The sequence below is a fragment of the Prenolepis imparis genome, unplaced genomic scaffold (genome assembly GCF_030444845.1).
Source record: "Prenolepis imparis isolate NDT839.2.m4 unplaced genomic scaffold, iyPreImpa1.0 SCAF_4, whole genome shotgun sequence".
Classification (NCBI taxonomy): domain Eukaryota; kingdom Metazoa; phylum Arthropoda; class Insecta; order Hymenoptera; family Formicidae; genus Prenolepis; species Prenolepis imparis.
Window position 1 is genome coordinate 11,461,538 of NW_028141162.1, and position 17,836 is coordinate 11,479,373.

The 17,836-nt window shown below is 35.3% G+C and overlaps 1 long non-coding RNA gene across 1 annotated transcript in view; it reads right to left on the reverse strand.

Annotated features, from left to right (window-relative positions):
• Positions 1–999: 999 nt before the first annotated feature.
• The window catches only part of LOC145935698 (uncharacterized), a 43,256-nt gene continuing 26,419 nt past the window's right edge, over positions 1,000–17,836 (reverse strand). Inside the window, exons 6-7 of the long non-coding RNA XR_014425258.1 lie at positions 1,209–1,431; positions 1,000–1,097 (exon numbers count right to left, since the gene is read on the reverse strand). This is a non-coding gene — a long non-coding RNA (uncharacterized LOC145935698). The remainder of the gene's footprint in view (positions 1,098–1,208; positions 1,432–17,836) is intronic.

The window sequence follows — 17,836 nt, forward strand, 5'->3', positions numbered from 1 at the left end:
AGGAATAGAGAGAAACGCGATTTATTCGTATTATTAGGAACGTAATTTCCTTGGCAAAATGGCAATTGAAACATATAATAAAAAAATAAAGCACAGTAAAGTGGACTATCAGTTATTTTACAGATAAAGAGAGAGACTTATTTATTGTTCCGGAGAACAAGTCTCGTCGGAATAAATGCGCAGGAAGAGGGGCATAATGTGATACAAAATATATAATAAATAAGCATAATAAATATACAGGAAATTATCTAAACTTTTGCGTCGATTATTATTTTTTCTATAAAGTCGAATCTTTCCTCAAAAAATATTTTAGAGCAACGTGCAATAAAAATTTAACACGAGGCGATATCATAAAATGCAAAATTAATGTCATATCCTTTCCTTTTCTAAAAAAGATATGTAAAATCGATACTCGCATATATCGAAGTTTATTGTTGTCGCCTTTCCGCGATGCTCATTGGCTGTCAAGATTCGCATTGTGCATTATATTCGTAGCATCAAGAGGCTGTCATCGCGAGAGTTAGCAGTTTGATAATTTGTTCAAAATAAAATTAAATAAAATAATGATATTAGTTTTAAATAATATATTATTATATTTTAAACTCGATTAATATTTTTGACAGTTATCAGCTGATATCTGTCAAAAAATATTAATCGCGGATAAAGTATTATAACATATTATTTGAAATATATTATTTTATTTAATTTTATTTTGAACAAACTGTTGAACTTAACCTTCGCGATGACAGCCTCTCAATGCTACGAATATAACAATGCGAATCGAAACAGTCAATCAGCATCGCGGAAAAGATGCAACAATACTTGCGAGAATCGACTTAACATGCCTTTTTAGAAAGAGATGTTATAATATTTAAAATTCGATTAATATTTTAGACAATTAGCAGCTAATTTTTGTCAAAAAATATTAATCGCGAATAAGATATTATATAACATATTATTTAAAATGTTACTATTTTAATATTTTCAACATATTATATACACCTCCATATTACCGCTATAGAAATGTTATAAAATAAATAATTTCTCACTCACCGATACGTATAATAACGGAGTTGTAGTACACAGCACACATTGATCTGAAAATAAAATATTCAAATTATGTATATACATATGTGTGTGTCGAATATCTCATAAACAATGCAGTTTGAAAAAAAAACAGTTTAAAAAAATGTTTTCATATTGCATACCTCACAGTTGTCCCATTGTCGCCCGATGCCTCCCCGGGCCTCCTCCTCCTCTCTTGGTCGACCGTCATAGCTCTTTCGTATAGCACTCACGGCACTCGCGAAAACACGAATAATTACGATTGTCCGATACCTTACACGGCACTCCCGACGCGCGACACTTTACACGGCACTCCCGACACGACGCGACGCGTGAATCGCACTGTGTATCGCAACGCAATGCTACCTGTAACAAATAAAATACATACATATATTAGAATAATCTTATTATTTCGCATTATAACATACACAATATAAATATAAATATGTAAGTTAGAATATAATTAGTTTGCTAATTAATTTTTAAAATAATAATATGTTTTAAATAATATGTTATAATATTTTAAACTCGATTAATATTTTTGACAGTTATCAGCTGATTTCTGTCAAAAAATATTAATCAAAAATAAGGTATTATAACATATTATTTACAACATATTACTATTTTAATTTTTATAACATATTTTTATTTTAAAACTTAATTAGTAAATTAACGCTTTAATCAAGTAATTTCTGTAAAAAAAATATGAATCGAGTTTAAATAAATTTTATAGTTTTTTTTTAAATATCATTTTTTTAATACAAAACCGAAGAATGGCGCGCGCTACGCGCGCGCTTGGGTTATTCTAGTATACGAAAAAGAAGATACTGTAATTACTGAAAAAAAAAACATGAGACAAGAAAATGTGTGAGGAGAAAGGCAACAAGCGAGCAAAGGAGACAGGAGTTTTGAGCAGAGCTCGCGACCGGGCCTGTAACGTAACTCAGTGCCAGAACGTTTCTTCCCGGACGTTGTAGCCACGTATCAAATATGCAAATGCGAGTGCATAATTTGTCGTTTGCGCGCGCCGAGACCGCGAGTGGAAAGACGGGTACAATGCGGCGAACGAATCTCGGGCTGCTGCATCGGGTCTGCCGAGAGGGGACGAGCCGAATCGAGTCGGTTCGCCAAGTATTTATATCGGATAATTGAAGGAGAATAAAGAGAAGAGAGATTTGCAAACCTCATCAAATAATATGTATCCGCTCAGAGTATATGGCTCTATTACTTCGGGACTATCTTATCCCGATACGGCTTGATTTTTCGCGCACTCTCTCCAATAAAATTTTTTTTAATTTCCCTCTTCTCTTCCTCCTGGCTCCGGTTTCTTCCTCGTTTCTGTTCACTTTGCTGGACCTCTCTCATTCCACGCTACATCGTGGTGATAACGTAATTGGTCCGCGAAATTATCTGATTTGCGGTTCACGACGTCCAGAAAACGGAGAGATTCGTTCCTCGGAGAGAAGTCCAGCCTCAGATATTCTACGAGGCCGCTTGTAGTTGTACGTCGCTTGTAATTTGTATCGTAAGTATATTAAGGAAATGCTAATACCGATACGTATGTAGTTAACTGCTCGTTCAATTCGGGATAAAGTGCACGTGCGATAAAGATATTAAAAAGCACATTTTGACGAGATAAGAGAAAGCGCAATTGGAAGCCGCATCGTTTTCTGCAGCAGTTATTGAGAATTGGATCGAAAATGTTACGGAAATAATTTTAAAACAATAATCTTAAAATCCGCACAAGAATCTGCATACAATTTTCTTATCGTTCTGTTTCTTGTAGTAATTCCATGTACTACAATTTTTATTTCTTTAATTACTTTTCATGTTTTGCACTTTCATACGAAAGTAGGTATATAAAAAAATTTGTTCGCGCGTCACTTTTGTAGTTGTACCTTATTATGCTTGACACAGAGCGTTGAGGGAGAATTATTTTGAAGCGAATTAATATTAAATGTGTTGGCCGAGAGAGAGAGTCTCTCTTATGTTTATTCTTTTAATTCACGGTCTCCGTCCTGGAACTTTCGGAACGCAACGTGTATTTACGCGATGCACATATGCAAATGCCTCTCCCCTGCGTTTGATACAAGTGTCTGTGGCATCATAAATACAAGGTGTGGGAGAGTGGTATTGTGAGCGCGTTTGCCATTGTACGGGAGAATTTAAATCAAGGACCGAAATGCGCGCTCGAAACGGACGCTTCCTACCCGTTTCAAAACCAGTATCGAAGCAATATTCGACAACCACCTACGCGTACCCCCGTGGAGAAAGTCGCCCTTCTGCGTCGGAATTTATTGCAATCGCTGCGCGAGCAGAAGTATCCAAGAGGGAGCCCTTAATTTCTCTCGCTCTCTCTACGAGAACATAAAATTAAACGCCCGAGAACGTAAACAGCTTCTCGCAACTTAGAGAGCTTGTTCCCACGCTCGAGTATAAAGCGACGCTGTCTTTATTAAGAATATGTTTCTTATATACTTATTTTTAAGGCAAAAATAATGAAAGATTAATTATATGCAATATTATGTAAGATTACATTCGCTTGAATTATACTTATATTTGAGATCAGATATTTAATAATTAAATTTATAATAACTTTACTAATATATATTAGATAAATCAAAATATTGAATTTTGTTAAAATTTTGAATTATAAGTAATGTTTTAATTAACATATATATTTAAGCTATATCGAATGTAATTATATTGAAATAATCCGTAAAACTTTGTTTTCGATATATATTTCAAGCGAATATCAAAATACACACGTGACGGATAACAGCACCACCATGTTACGAGGATCAAGTGCAGCGAACGAGAGAACAGCTTCCCCGTGCGATGAAGACATTCAAGCTCGAACGCGCTCGTGATCGCCCCGTAAATTTCCCGAGAACGGCAGATACGATCGCGTCCGCGAATAATTTCTGGATCGGTCATGAATCCTCGGAATTCGGTCTACTGCGATGAAACCTACGGAGATGAATCGAGAGCCGAGAGCGCGACGGACAAGCAGGATAGTGGTCCGAGAAGAAAAGAGGGATTACTCCTTTTACGACTTATTAAGTTCATTGACTCTTCTTTCTCTGAGAAACGAGACATATTTCTGTGGCTGTAAAGTTTGCCGCATTAAAAATGTGATTTAATAAATTTATCGCGATCTATATATATATATATATATATATATATATATATATATATATAAATAAAGCAACAGGTTACTAATTCGATCAATATATCTATAAATTCATAAATCTGTAGATTCATAGAGAGAGACTGCCAGATCTACGGATACATAAATCTGTAAATTGCTGGCTCTACGGATGATTTACAAGTTCATAGATAGCTATGTCCGTATGTACAGTTGCGTAGGTTGTTAAATCTATAAATCTGTAAATCCATAAATTCACATTCTTACAGGTCACGTTTAAGCACGAAAACCTGACGTTTGAGGAATGACACGCAGTTTATCACTCCTTCTTCCTGTTTTCTACGCTACGCCTTCTGTTCTGTTAGCGATTTAGATTAATAGATTAACGTGATAAATAACTTCGCTAAATTAAGCTTTAAGAAAATACAAACGGAAAATAAACGCTTATTTCTCAACAAATGCTAAGTTTGGCTTTAACAAAATATTAGTTTTTGTTTTTATCTGTATCTTATCAATATAATTAATATAGAGTTATCCAAAAATAATAATCTCGTCGCGTTAACAAAAAGTAATATGTTTCAAAAGTATATTTTGATGAAATAATCCGTTGAGATATAAAGGAAACACCTTATACAGAATATCGCTCTACGTACAAAAATATTTCACACGCAAAAATTCATCAATTTTTCCTTCGGATTACGGTTCCTTCGATAATATCATAGCACCATAAGTTCCTGATCCTTGATGGATCAGACTCGAATCACCACGACGACCGAGAAATTCCGCGCGTAAAATGATGTTCGTATCTACTCGAGCGGCCGCTATATGAAACGGGCGGACACGTGTCTTTCACTCGGCTCATAAATCGCTCGTGGGTGGAGAGGTTCGAGAGAGAAAATAAAAATGCATGGCGAGCACAAGACATAAAAGAGAGAGAGAAAGAAAATTCACGGAATAAAGGCAGAAAAGAAAATTTCCCAATGAGAGACCCCGACGCCGCGCCGGACGTTCGCACTTTTAGATAAGCGTCGCAACATACGCTATTTTTTACTACTTGGATCGAGATAGCGCGGAGCGCGTAAGAGTAGCTTTTCACTCTCTTCTTCCGTGCTCCGTTTTCTCCTGCCACCTTTCGCGAGGTACTCGAAGAGCCGTTGCCATTCGGATACTTTGTTTCCGGAAATCGTAATCTGAACGTTCGCACGCTCGATGAAAGCTCGTCTCATCTCAGATAATTGTAAAATCGGCGCTCCCGGATGACGCATCGATCTTAATTTAAGAGCAAGGCAATTTTCATTAAGTCTCGTGTGCGAAAACAGGACCAAATTTCTTTCATTAAAATAGAAATATATAGATACGAGAAAGAATATTTTCCTTGTCATTTGACAACCGTGATTTATTTTCTATAATGAGAGCATATCTAAAAATTTGAAGAAGGATAGAATGCTCTATCGATCACGACAGGATCTAAGGGGTCTAAGGGTTGAAGATTTTCTTGATTCGGTTCGCGGGCGGTTGTGGGAAAATCAGCCCCAGTTTTTAAGTGACACGTCCGAGAGAGAGATTGTGTTCCAGTAGGTAAGCTTTGAAGGCGTCATTACGTGCGAACGACATCTCGCTTAAGTGCCCCATTTATATCCCGGAGAACATAGTGACGGGCACGTAGGAATTTATAAGCTATAATATCGCTACCACGGTAGTAAAGCGTACTGGTATATATCAGCACTGCGAAGATGATCGCCCTGGTAAACCATACACCGTGCATATCGTCTGATTTTATTGCCGTCTCGGTGATCGCAGTCTGTCGCTTTTCTGTACAGACCACGAAGATCCCGAGGTATCCGTAAGTATAATTATCGAATAGCAGATCACCATCTTATTATGCGTTTTTCCCGCAGACTCCAAAAAATTCGTAGAATCCGTATAATGTGTTTGGAGAAATTATTTTTTAAATTTATGCTAGCAATTAAAATAAGAAGTTTAATTATTATATAATTAATTATTTTTGTAGACGTAATTTGATAATTTTAATATCCACTTTTCTTATAATATATATATTTCTAGATATCTAGTTCGCATCTTCGTATTGCTATACTCCTCATTGCTATATCATGATCTGATCGAGTTGCATCGAAGAATCAAATGAAGATATCCAATGCGCGTAGTATCGCGAGAGTTTGTCGCCCACATATCGTCACGCCTCGGTTACGAATGAGCGTCCGCGCGAAATGCAAGAGTCTATCTGTCAATATATTATTAGATGAATCGAACAGAATAATAAGGTTCATCACCGAGGCGAGACGTTGTGACAAAAGTACACGAGGAACAAATGATTGGCGCATCGCTTCTCAATCGATCGCTCTTTCACAATGCTCAGTGTATGCTTATTACACAAAAGAGTTCTAGAATTTTTGTCAATTTTTTTATGAATTGTTTTTTCCGAGAATCTATAATACTTTTAGAAATATTTAGATTATTTCAATAGAAAAAGAAAGATTTAATTTTTCAAGATAAAATTATTTGAAAAAGAGATTTCTATTTTTAGCGTACGTCTTAGATACTTTTGAGAAATATAATAGATCAATTGGAGAAATATGTACAAGAAGAAGTTTAATACCTAGGAGATAGCGAGGACTATTGACGAGAGATAAGAGATATAAGACAGTATACACACGCGCAACGCGTGGGCGTGAGCCACGCGACCGAACGGGTTTCATCGTCTACTCTTCTCTCAGAGTCTTTCGTCTCTTCGAGGCTTCCACGCACAGCGATGCCTCGGCAATGGCACCGACGTGTGTGCATCGTACTTATTCATCTACACGGTGTCTGAAGGAACACGCTTTTCGCAAATTTATAACTTTCTGTATATAATGTTTAAAATGATTTTTTAAATGCAATTCAACCAAATATGCATCTTGGAGATTCTTGAATTTCAATTGTCGTTAAATAATAATTAAATAAGAGATTTTTGTAAAAGATGTCTGAATCAAAAAATTATGATGCATATAGTTACAAATTATTAAATATTTTATAAAATTATTTTTCACGCATCAATAACATACTGTGTTGACTCGACATTAATATTTTACAGTGACATTGATGGAATGAATTTTTTACAGAAAATAACGTATCGCGCAGATTAGACTCAAGCACGAATATACATTAAAGCCATTACTATATACATATGTATATTTGCCTCATAATGTTCGAACACTCTTGTACACTTGACTGTCATATATTCATCATAGATACATAGTCGCAGATAACGATCTCCGTCACAGTTGTCAAAATAGATTCGTAAGAGATATGAGCGCTACGTGAAGAAAAGAAAGCACGATTACAACCATCCGGTTAAAACTTTATGGTTACGCACATTTGTGGTGTATGCCAGTCCCCAGAGAGATATGGTCGCATAAACTACGCGTTTGTGATGACCGTAAATGAGTCATCTAGCACCCTACGATCGTCCATGGTCAAAAATTTACGACTATGTATGGGCCAAACGCGAGTCAGAATAGTTCACGATGTCGTAGAGGATGGTGTAAACCTACCGCGCGGATAGAGGGAAACACAGATTATATTCGGATGACTTTTATATATAAAAACAGCCAAGCTTCTTTCTTTGTCTGAACGAAGATATGGGTTTCTAAAATTGTCATTGGAGAAAAGAATTTTATAGGTGCACTCCTGTACAAAATTAACTGACTTTACTTCAAAATAATTCGAATATATTAACAATTGCCTTTAAATTAAATTATTAACGTTTAAATTTTACTTAAAATTATTATTTTAAATTTAAAAAGGGAATAAATTTTTCTATTTTATTCTCTTAAAACATTTGCTAAATATCTTCGATATTTTTATTTTTAACTAATTATAACTTACATCGTGAGTTAAAAAAACATATTTTATAAAATTTTCATATTTTATAAAATTCGCTAGCTGAAAAACTGCAGAATAAGCTTAGAACACACTGTATAGTTTATCTTTTCTGATCTCTTCTCGTATAAGAAAACTTGTCCGTGAATAAGATCAAGCATGCCATCATTACTAACGGAGTACAACCGCGTCGCGATTATCGATCTTATCATACCGGATTACGACACCTAAGGCAAGGAAGCGTGAATGAGCCTATTCGAGATTGAATATCGGGTGACACTATTCGCGTTTCTACACCGTGTCGATCTTTAATCGCGGACGTTTGTTACGCTCAGTGGGATGGTCGTTCTTTCCTTAGGATAGCTCCCGGGATGATCGCGAGGTGGTGGAACGACAGCGAAGATCTGTTTCTCGAAAAAGAAAGGCAAGGAGGCGTGGAGATGCGCGGTATGGACTATCCGTGACTCTATACGATCGTGTATTGCTCGGGGAGGTTCGCGACTTTATAGATATCTCGCCGCAGGTGTCCCAATCGCGAGAATCCCGTGCGCGGAATTTATCCCGCGATGCGCAATTAAGTACAATTACTCGCTGCTAGCCGTGATTTTAACGCCACCATAAAACCGAACGCGATATTTCAATCGCGCCGAATCGCTTCCGTGTGCAACAAGTGCGAACGCAGAGCGATATTCCATGGGGCGAAACGCGATCACGAAACGCGATAATACGATAATAAATAAAGAGTCGACGTGCAAAAATGTAACTGCAATATATAATTTAAAAAAAATAACTTTTCAAAAAATATTGAAAAGTATCTATGAAATGAAATCTCATCTATGAAAATTTCATCAAGAGTATGAATGACACACGTCGCAAATGAGAAATATAAGCAGTCCGAGGAGAAACTTTGCATACGATTGCTGAAAGTTAACATATGCGCTATTTCAACTCTTTTAGTACCAAGTCTCTATTTATTAAGAGAGAAATCTGAATTTTTCATAGATTGTTTCTACTTGAGAACAAATACTTTAGAAACTTTTATTAGAATTTTCGCGTGGGCCAGAGAGTTTTATATTCTGGACTATTCTATATACGAACAGAAATAATTTTCACGCTTATCTTAAGTTATATAATTTCTTTTTTTGCTCTTAATAATTTTTACAAACTATGTACTATACGTATAGCTTTTTACCGATTAACAGGACAATACTGTATAACTCTAAAACTATAAATCAAATTAGATAATCATTGAATGACTCGACAATATAGCTACTCACTACAAAATTACGTAACCACTTACAAAATTATACATAATCGCGAATGAGAAAAATATATGTATGTTTATAATTAGGGATACTAAAAGGATTATTTCACCAACATTTTTTGCAATAGTATTTTTGAATTTTCTAACCAATTTTTTACTAATGTTTATTAAGTATCTTGTTTGCACAAACGAGACTGGTTTAGATTTTTTTTCCCTCCCTTTCTTTTCCGGCAGCTTATCGGCTTCGCAATACTTCGTTTGCTTGAAGTACGTTACCGCTTTCGCGTGCAAATATTTGCCAATACACTCTTAAGCGTTCAAAGACTAAGGCGGAGGCGAAACACCCTCGCAAAATTTGGGATCTTCTCAAATTTGTCCTCGACAAATATTCGCTTATTGGTATTCCAGGAGCGCTTTTATCCCACGTTTCTCCCCTTTTTCGCGCTTCTTTCGCATTTTATCGATGATTTTTACGACTTCTTCGCGTCAGATTTTGCATCGATGTTTGATATCGGCATTTTACTGTTATACTGCTATCGTCTATCTTATCAAACGACTTCTCACACGAAAGAGGATCCAAGTATCAACCCTCTTTATATAAGCTGAATACATAAAATATGAATAAAAAGAAAAAAATGCTTATATTGTATGTATTATATAGCCCATATAAAAAGTCCATGCTTTTTTTTCGAGTCCTTAGATCATCACGTAAAATAGTTATTTCTAACTTATCTGCTTGTAAATAAGAAAAAAGAATTTCTGAGAAATTACAATCGTAATTGATACTTAATCATTGGACTGATAAGACAATATTCGGAATAGACGTCTTATCGACGATATTCAACCGCGATAGATGCTCGCGGATTAATTAAGCACGCGATAACTATTTCTGGCTTCGCGACGACCTTATCACGTTTGGCTTAAAAAAAGAAAGGGACTCTCCTATTTTTCCCGACGATCGAAACCCGTTTCGCGCGCGCGAACGAACGGACGTTTGACAGGGCAACGAAGATGGGAGGAGAGAGCGAGAGGAGCCTTCCGTTATCACTGCGATGCCCGATGCTGATTTATTATGCGGGCCCGTCAAACATCTCTATCAACCCATTCGCGGCGAATTAACCGCCTGTCCGATCGCGGTCCGAGTCGCGAATCGAAAACTCGCGGATCCGAGAACAGCGTAATGCGAACGTTAATGCGAAGTGACAGGTGTGCTGAGTGCAGCGTTTCACGCGAACTCATCCCTCGTCGAATCTCTCGCATGCTAAAGTGCCGCATTTGAATAAGCCTTATGACACTTTATTCCCGTCGATAAACAGAACAACATGCTGATTGATAATATGACATTTTGACGCGCTGCGCCTAAGGCAGAACTCGCGTGAAATGCAAAATTCGCTACGCTTGTCGTTTTACATTACGTTTAATTATCGCGTTCGCGAATGAACGGATCGCGATTTTTTTCGAAGTTTAATTAAATCGTGAAAAATTATTCCCTGCGTTACGCAACAAAGTATTAGCAAGTTACTAAGAATGGCAACTAGAAAGCATAAATGTGGATTGACATATGGAAATATCTTACAATTAGTTTCTCTGTCGTATATGTAACATGTAAAAAACAGCTGGTGAAATTCCTCGTTTATTATTCTCTACACTTTTAATTTACATTTTCAAACACCGCGTTACACAATGACTGAACTTTCATTCCAGTTACCTTCTCTAATTCTCGAACGATCAAAACTTGCTTATAAAATCACGAGTATTTATTGTATTTCGAGCAGCACTTAAACGAACCGCTATAAATCATATCAATTTATGCCACCTGAAACAACATACACGAATTTCAACACCAATTTCCTATACATGATTCTAGATGAATTAATAAAACAAAACAAAGTTCTTTCAGTTCTTTTCAATTTCTTTCTTTTGATATTTTTAAAAATAAAGTTTAATGAGTAAAAATCTTGTTTTTATTCATCTATCTATAATAATCATTCTTTTTACTATTACACTCTAATTTGTAATATATCACAAATATTATTATTTTCCAACTTGTAATATATCAAAAATAATATTTATTTTATAATTCTATTTATTTGTGATATTTTTTGGAACAAACTGTAAAGCAACTGAAATCTTTCACAATAATTGGATATTGACGCGTTAATTTTGGTCAGGATAATTTAATAAAGCGACCTTCGTACTCTCTCTCTCTACAAATCTAAATACAAATAACGATAAAAGAGCAACGTATACTTTACGCCAAACTTACATCGGGGAATATCAGATCGGTGACACGGGTCAAACTAATTCGCGAGACGATGAAGGACATGAACAAGACGGGATAAAGTGGCATACGTGCTCTCTCGTGAACGTTGATAAGAAAGAGCATCATACATGCTCTTTTTTTATGCCCGAGGTCCACCGCGGTCCGAGGTGCGAATTCTTGTATCTGGGCGTGGCAAATTGCCGCACGCGAGTCTCTAATGACGCGAACAAACGATCGGGTTCTCAAGAATGATCAGAACCAGCAGAAAAGAGAATGGGAGATGGAAACAGTGAAAAAAAAAATAAACAGCCAGTCGGCTGGGATCGAACGCGTCGAATAGTAGTGAGATATGGAAGCCTCGAAGAAGTTGACTCTTCGATGAAACCGATACGAAAAAAGAGAAACCGGTTCATGGTAGGCTAATCTCGAGGCGAAGATGGGACAAAATTAAATAAGTCATTTAATAGACGACAAGTTAGAGCTGTTCATGTTAGAATTTTGAGATTTTTATCAAGTTTCGAATCATATCGTACACAAAGTGTTTATAATACGATACTTATCAAGTTTACTTTAGGAAAAAAATAATTGCCAATTATTTTATATCTGTTTTTGATGAAAAGATTGCTCATTGAGTATAAATAAAATTTTCTTTAAATTATACACAATATAAATAATATCACAAATATTTTAATCTTTATATTAATCATAATTAAATTCTTTTTAGAATATTAAAATAAAATATTTTAAAATTTAAATAGTTTAAAATTTATTTCAGTATCTTCACGTTTTCATTCGATCAAAGAAGGAGTTTATTCGAATAAAAGTTCAGTCTATCTGACTTTTATGCTGTTCTACGCTCGATGGCGTGTCTTTATCGAAAAAGCTTATTAATGCCGTAAGATATGTATCGAGATATGCGCAGGATACGCTTCTCACGAGCAGAATCGAGAAGCTGACTGGATGGCGCCCGATCGATGGATTCCTCCGTCTCCTACCATGGGGAAGTGGATCCACCGATCCTTGAAGAGTTAACCCGAAGGCGGCTTTCGTTCCGGACCGACTGGTTCTGTTCCTCTCTCGATCGGCCACATTAATCATATCGCGAACGACGTCGTGCCCCTCTTTATTTATTCGCTTCCTTTACCCCCCTCTTTCTCTCGCCTTCTCAGTCCAACGGCATCACGCTGTTCCGAGAGTTGTTCGATATTCGTCGCACGAGCACCATTTATCCGCTCCGACGCGCTAACAAAGTAACGCTTATCTTTCCCCAGCACGACGTAAAGCGATAAACAACGTGTATAAGAGCCTCGACATCAGCAACTGCATTAATTGCAAATAGATGGATTTATTTGATCTACATATTTTCACGAGTGTATTAGAGTTCCTAATAAAATGGGGAAAAAAAAAGATTTTTTGATGTTCCACAAAACAAGGAAAAAAAAATTAAAAATTTAACTTCGAGATCAAGTCGTTTTCTAACGCTAAATTATATCACTTTACGTATATTCGAAAGATCTCTTGATAATACCGCTAATTATAGTCGATCGGAAGCAAAACAATGTAATTTGTGGAAAAGTTATTTAAATACGATCTATTAGAATATTTTATTGTAATGTTATAATTATGTCTTGAATGTTAAACATGATCTTTTATTTACGTAGTGTTATAATTACACCCACGTGTACTAAAATATCTGGGAGATATAATTAACTCGAAAATAATTTCACGGTAATAGCCACAATTTACATCCTGTTTGCGTTCGAGGAGCAACATGTTGCAGAATTGCAGTATTTTCTGGTACCACTCCAGCTTTCACGGTTCGTGGTGTTAAGACGGCAACGTGGTAATCTCGCTTCGGGACGAAGAAGCCGAGGGAATGGTGAATCGCGCTAATAAGAAGAGTGGGCGCGATATTTATTGGCCATCGCGCGAGAAACCTACCCATCTTTGAGCGCGCAGATTACAGGCTGTTCGTGCTAACAGGGCAAAAATCGAAACCGAAAAGCGAGCGACTCACTTCATTTTACCATTGCGGAAAAAGAAGTCAAACGCATAAACGATCGCATTGCCCAGAAGCGACGGTGAAATTGATTTTTAGAAATACGTTGCGCCTTAGGACACTTCGGGAACGACGGTAAAACGTACGTTTAAGTATCAAATGAAATCCTTCGAAGGCCACCGATAAATCGCGAAGGTAACGGAAAAAGAAGATCGAGGAAGATGGCAGCCTAAAGCTGTTTCAATTGAAGGCGTCGAAGAAGTAACTATCTCGGGAATTAATGAAAATAATCAAGATAAATCGATGGGGCTCAAATAACCGAAGTAAAAAAGACAGGAAAAAATGAATACACGAAATATCGTCGGATAATCGATTGCTTTTGACGACTGTTTTTCGCCGCGGTGACTATATTAAAAGTTTATTTAATCTCACAATAAAGATCGCATTTCTACCTCTGCTGCTGCACGACAAGTTCTACGGCCTTCTTTAAGTTGCAGTGCTTCACAAAGCATAGACCTATTTTCGATGTAGTTCATAAAAATTAAAAGAATGGTTTTACATATTTTACATTAAAGCAACTGATTGTACATACTTCGTGTCAATTTTCAAATCAAAACTGAATGCTATTATTCTTCAAGTCATAAATTTTATTCTGTGTGATCATATAAAAATTTATATAGATATTAGATATAAAAGTTAATACTCTTCCATAAGATTTGACAATCTAAAAAAAGAACATATCATACTAAATTATTACATTTCAAACATTGTCTTGAGAAAATACACGTAATATTAGAATAATATATTGATTTTAATCTTCTCTTCCATGAGCAATTTATTTTTCTGTAATTCTATAAGTCTCATAAACTATAAAAGCATATTACAAACAAAGTATAGAACCAAGCTTATGTACAAAGGAAATATACATGGTACAAAATGAGATTATACTTCAAAGAGCAGTACAGAAATAAGATGATATCTCAAAAGTCATTAAGAATAAAACATTATTTCACTAAGAAAAACTTGAGAGAATAACGTGCATGTGTGAAATTTTTTATATTATTCGTATTATTGGGAAGCTTTTCGAAAATCTATAGAGAGAATTCTTCAAAATATAGACATGAAATAAAAATAGTCTAATTGTATAAGAAAAATATATATATATTACATTAATTTTTTTTCACGTCTCACATAAAGTCATCACATTTCAAGATTCGATGGGGTCACTTTTAAAATAGAAGAGTAACCTAACGATGAAGCAATTCCAAAAAGACACCCACCGGTTGCTTGCGATGCACTTTGGGAAACACTGTCCTAGGACCAAAGCAAACGAACGCACGGAGGTACGCCCACGCTTTGAGGAACAACTTGATACAAGAGAACCGTCTCGCTTACAATCTAACCTTTATAGAATCCTTCGTTCGAAAGTGAGAGAAGACAGGGGGCGACGAAGGGGAAGGACAAAGACAAAGGCAAAAGCGAGATGGGCGTGCGAAACGTGCACAATGGAGAACCGGAAATTCGAGCCAATGCACCGAGAGGCGCATCTTCGGCAACGAATCTCAGCGAAATCTTGCCCACGTCGACAGTTGCCACAAAAAGATATGACGAAAAAAGAGACACAAAAAAATAATAAAAAATATAATCAAGAGCATTAAAAGAATTCGTGGAATTTTGTGACAGCGAACTGAAAAATTTTTTAATTGATCATAATGTATTTCGAAATCGAATAATTAATCGTGTTTAGACAATTTATCACTTAAATATTTTTAAACATAATGGTATTAGGAAATTAACATTTCAAAAGTGTATACACATAATATCCATTGATAATATCTCGTAAAATATAAATAGAATGATTTAAGTAGAGAAGGTTCATATTTAGTCAGACAATTGGGACAAAATTAATTGCCTCTCATACAGAATAAGCTGCATTTGCAGAAGTAATTTTTCCGAACAATGCAGTGAGATTTATATGTTCCGACACGATAAAACGCGGGTTCTGACACAGAACAGTGTGAAAGGACCCTTACTTGCATAGCCGCGAGGGCCGCACCCCTTGTATTAGGCAGATTTACTAACGTAGTATCGAGATGCTTCTTCGGGTTTGAAGAGAACTGCATGAATAATCTAGCCGCGAGATCTACTGACATCTCAGGCCCCTCGGTCCGCAAAGCCACACGATTGTTGAGCCTGCGCAACCGGCCTTAAGAAATATCAGTTGCACAGTTTATTGCAGCGAATTTAACAGAGTATATTTCGAATTGTTTTTTAATTGTTTTCATTGCTTTTAAATAATATATTCGAGATAAATAAATAATTAAGATTTTTCTGAGAAAAAGATTGGTTTTTAACATCTAACATCATTTTGTTTAATTTTGTTTTTTATTAATAAAAATTGCTCTCCAAATTATCCAAAGAGAAATTGCTATTAAAATTAAATATTTGTCAAATATTTTAATTGTAAATTTTAATTGTAAAATACAGTAATGATTAATAATCTAAATTTTATATCATTACGATTCACAATAGTTAACAATCCTTTATGTTTATTCATTTCTCCAGCTAATATTTTAACATCATTTTTTACATATCCAAATACATTCGAAAATCAACAGACCAACATTGTCCATATACATACACCAATATTTTTCTCAAATATCATTATGCATATTATTCTATTCAAACTATAGATATGCACATGTCACCAATCACAAAAAATAAAATCCAAATAGCTGATCGCGGCGTAGTCGCAAATCGAGAAAGTGAGGCGTTTAAATGCCGAGATTGTGATTTAGAGGCAGTCTTAGAATAGTAATGAAGTATAAACATGATTGCGGGGGTGTAGCAAACAGGTCGACCGCTTTTTGGAGTCACCCGAACGAGTTATAGGCCCTGGCCACAGGACACTTCCTTGACATTTAATTATGATTTATGATCGATTCGACGACAGAACTTTCTTGCTTTCTTTTGCTGTGAAGTGTTGATTCGAAACGTTATCCGAGCTTCCGGCTTACACTCGCGCAATGCTCACGAAATGTTTTTGCTTTCGAAGCTGTGCGCGCTTTCACAACGATAATCCTAATCTTTTCATAATCGCATTATTTAAAAAAAGGATGTTATTTTACGGCTTGGAGATAAAACGAAGAGACATTATATAAAAGTGTCCTGGGATGTAATAGCACACTTTCTCGCGACAATTTTAGTAAAATTTTTAATAGCAATTGTTGCACAATTTAATTAATTTGCATTAGCTATTTGATTAATTAAGAAAAATCCTCAAATTAGAATTTTCACAAATTAAAATCAAATATTTATTGGAAATTAAATGGAATGAAATTCTATTATCGATCTGTACTAGAAATGTAAATTTGATCAAATTAGCAAGCAAAGTTATCCACGATAATTCATCATTCACCTTAAAATTAAGTTTAATTATCCTCAGAATAACTATATATTCTGGTTCAAAAAATATTTGTACAATATATTTTATAATTGCACCGATATATGAAGAGAAGAAAATAAGTTCCGGCGCAGACAAATGATAAAACTTAACTCTACAAGGATTTAGTTGTTCAGATGATTACGAGACACTCCTTACGTTTCGTAGATACTTGGGTCTCGATAAGAGAACCAAACAGCAGAGAATGGGATTAAGATCAATCGCTTTGACGCGTTTAGGAACAAATCTTACACGGGATATTTTACGAGCACGGCCGCATACATGGAACAGGCGATGATTAATGTTGCGTTTTTATCGACACGTTCATCGAATAGAATAATTGCGCTTTGTGATGGACTACATAATAGTTTGTCCACATCGCGCGAAGTGACCATTATGAAGACATTCTTAAGGAAATACTATATTAATAAAGGAACTTGGAAATATGGTATAACTTGCATGTATATATAATAATATGATGACACTTGTATAAATAATAATATAAGATAATAAGAAACACATATAAATAATAATATAAGATAATAGAGAGAGAGCTACTCTTGACTCTAGTTATTCATATTTTACAAAGTACTTTTGCATAAATAAGATTTCTAGATCTGTCATACTTAATTTAGTTAATTTTTTTATTAAATCGATTTTAAAAACATTGCATCAAAGAAAATTTATTATAATTATTTTCTCTCAACTTTTAAATTTAATATCTCCCAAAAACACAATTTATAAAAATATTTAAATAGAGTTTCTGTCAATATTAA